The sequence below is a fragment of the Furipterus horrens genome, unplaced genomic scaffold (genome assembly GCF_987537825.1).
Source record: "Furipterus horrens unplaced genomic scaffold, mFurHor1.1.pri manual_scaffold_5, whole genome shotgun sequence".
Taxonomy (NCBI): Eukaryota; Metazoa; Chordata; class Mammalia; order Chiroptera; family Furipteridae; genus Furipterus; species Furipterus horrens.
This window is the reverse complement of record NW_028327175.1, coordinates 177101087-177104357: the sequence shown is the minus strand read 5'-3', so window position 1 is coordinate 177104357 and position 3271 is coordinate 177101087. Positions and strand designations below refer to the sequence as shown.

Sequence of the window (3271 nt, the reverse complement as noted above, 5' to 3'; positions counted from 1 at the left end):
TTAGCTGAGCAGAAAGTTTTTAGTTTTACTTAGTCACATTTGTTTATTCTTTCCTTTATATCCCTTGCCCTAGGAAATATATCAGCAAAAATATTGCTGTGTGAGATATGTGAAATTTTTTTTTAAAAGACACATTTATTCAGCATCATGATCAGACTATTACATTTAGCAATCAACAGCATGGGTGCAAAAAAAAGAAAAAAGGAAAAAAAAACTGCATTAAAAACCCTTTGTTGGAATGCTTTACACTTTCCACAGAACAAACTAAAATAACCTGTTATACAATTAGTCACAAATACAGTCCTCGAGTTTTTTGCCCATTCACATGAGTATTGTCTAAAACATGTCTTCTTTGTAGCAGCTAGGCCCTGCCACCACTGTGCTTGGCTGAGTTCACAAATCTGTTGTAACCTGTAGCTTCCCTGTCACTTCTCTGGCTCTCCTCTCCTGCTAAGCTTTGTTTCCTGGTAGTAATTAAAACCTTCTGCCACTGCCATAGCTACTGCTGCTGCTGGAACCACCATAGCCACCTTGGTTTTGTGGTTTGGCAAAGTATTGGCCTCCACCACCATAAGGGCCAGAGCTTCTGCCTCCAAAGTTTCCTCCTTTCATGGGTCCAAAATTTGAAGATTGATTGTTGTAATTGCCAAAATCATTGTAGCTTCCGCCACCTCCAAAATTACTTCCATCATTACCAAATCCATTATAGCCATCCCCACTGCCACCATATCCACCACCACCACGGCTACCACCAAAGCCACCTCAACCACTGAAGTTTCCTCCACGACCAAAGTTGTCATTCCCACCAAAACCACCTCCATGACCACCTCCGAAGTTTCCAGAACCACTTCGACCTCTTTGGCTGGATGAAGCACTAGCCATCTCTTGCTTAGATAGGGCTTTTCTCACTTCACAGTTGTGGCCATTTACAGTATGGTATTTCTGAATGACAATCTTGTCTACAGAATCATGGTCATCAAAGGTAACAAAAGCGAAGCCTATCTTTTTGCCACTGCCTCGGTCAGTCATGATTTCAATCACTTCAATTTTCCCATGTTGTTCAAAATAATCTCTTAGGTGATGTTCCTCAGTGTCTTCTTTAATACCACCGACAAAAATCTTTTTCACAGTTAAGTGTGCACCAGGTCTTTGAGAATCTTCTCTTGAGACAGCCCTCTTTGGTTCCACAACTCTTCTGTCCACCTTGTGTGGCCTAGCATTCATGGCTGCATCCATCTCCTCCACAGTGGCATATGTGACAAACCCAAATCTTCTGAAGCACTTGGTGTTTGGATCTCTCAACACCACACAGTCTGTGAGCATTCCCCATTGCTCAAAATGGCTCCTCAGACTCTCATCTGTTGTTTCAAAGCTCAAACCTCCAATAAAGAGCTTTCGTAGCTGTTCTGGCTCTTTGAGAGACTCTGACTTAGACATGATGACTTCAGGGCAGGAGACTTCAACGATGCTTATTCAGCGGCGTCCACCGGCAGAAAGAGAGATATGTGAAATTTTACTGCCTATGTTTTCCTCTTGGACTTTTTATGGTGTCATGGTGTTAATTCTTTTCTTCATCTTAAGTTTATTCTGGTGTATGGTATAAGTTGGTGGTCTAGTTTCATATTTTTGCATGTCCCTGGCTAGTCCTCCTAATACCATTTGTTGGAGAGGCAATTTTTACCCCATTTTATGCTTCTGCCCCTTTGTCAAATGGCAATTGACCATAGAGACTTGGATTTATTACTGGGCTCTCCATTCTGTTCCGTTGATCTATATGTCTGTTCTTATGTCAGTACCAGACTTTTTTTTTTTATTACCATAGCCTTGTAATATAGTTCGATATCAGGTATTGTGATTCCTCCTACTTTGTTCTGGCAGAGGCTGTCTGGGTCATTTTTGGTTCCATATAAATTTTTGAAATATTTGTTCTAGGTCTGTGAAATATGTCACTGGTATTATAGTAGGAAATGCATTTACTCTATAAATTGCTTTGGGTAGTATGGTCATTTTAATGTTGATTCTCCCCATCCTTGAATGTGCTATATGTTTCCATTTATTTGTATCTTCCTTGATTTCTTTCTTCAGTGTTATGTAGTTTTCCAAGTACAGTTCTTATACCTCCTTGGTTAAGTTTATTCCTAAGTACATCATTTTTCTTGTTCCCATAGTAAATGGGATATTTTCTAGTTTCTGTCTCTGATATTTCATTGTTGGTGTACAATAACGCATTTGATTTCTGCATGTTGACTTTGTATCGTGCAATTTTGCCAAATTCACTTATTAGGTCAAAGTGTTTTTTATTGGAGTCTGTAGGATTTTCTATGTACACTATCATGTCATCTGCAAATACTAACAGCTTTACTTTCTCTTTTCCAATTCGGATGCCTTTTATTTCTTTTTCTTGTCTGATCACTGTGGCTAGAACTTCCAAAACGATGTTGAATAGAAGTGGAGAGAGTGGATACTCTTGTCTTTTTCCTGATTAGGGTGAAAGCATTTAGTTTTTGCCCATTCTGCTTGATGTTGGCTGCAGGTTTGTCGTATATGCCTTTTATTTTGTTGAAGTATGCTCCCTCTATTCCCACCCTGCTGAGCGTTTTTGTCATAAATGGGTGCTGTCCTTTATCAAATGCTTTTCAGTATCTATTGATAAAATCGCATGATTTTTGTCTTTCCTTTTGTTTCTGTGGTGTATTACCTTTATTGATTTGTGAATATTATACCATCCTTGCACCCCTGGGATGAATCCCACTTGGTTATGGTGTATGACATTTTTAATGTGTTGTTGGCTCCTGTTTGCCAATATTTTGTTGAGAATTTTAGCATCTACGTTCATCAGTGATACTGGCCTGTAGTTTTCTTTCTTTGTTGTATCTGGACCTGGTTTTGGAATTAGGATAATACTGGCCTCATAGAAAGAGTTTGGAAGTCTCCCCTCTTCTTGAATTTTTTGGAATAGTTTGAGAAGGTTAGAAGTTAGTTCTTCCCTACATGTTTGTTAAAATTTGTCTGTGAGCCGTCTGGTCTGTGGCTTTTGTATGCTGGGAATTTTTTTATTAATCTTCAATTTTACTAGTTGTTATTACTTTATTACTTGATTTAGTTTTTGAAGATTGTATGTTTCCAGAAATTTATACATTTCCCCCAGGTTGTCAAATTTCTTGTCATATAGTTATTCATAATAATTTCTTACAATCTTTTGTATTTCTGTGGTTCCTGTTGTGATTCCTCCTCTTTCATTTCTGATTTTATTTGTTTGGGTTCTCTCTTC

General features: G+C 38.4%; 1 pseudogene; it reads right to left on the bottom strand.

The window, feature by feature from the left end:
• Positions 1-329: 329 nt before the first annotated feature.
• LOC150010441 (heterogeneous nuclear ribonucleoprotein A1 pseudogene) lies at positions 330-1437 on the bottom strand (annotated as a pseudogene).
• Positions 1438-3271: the final 1834 nt, after the last annotated feature.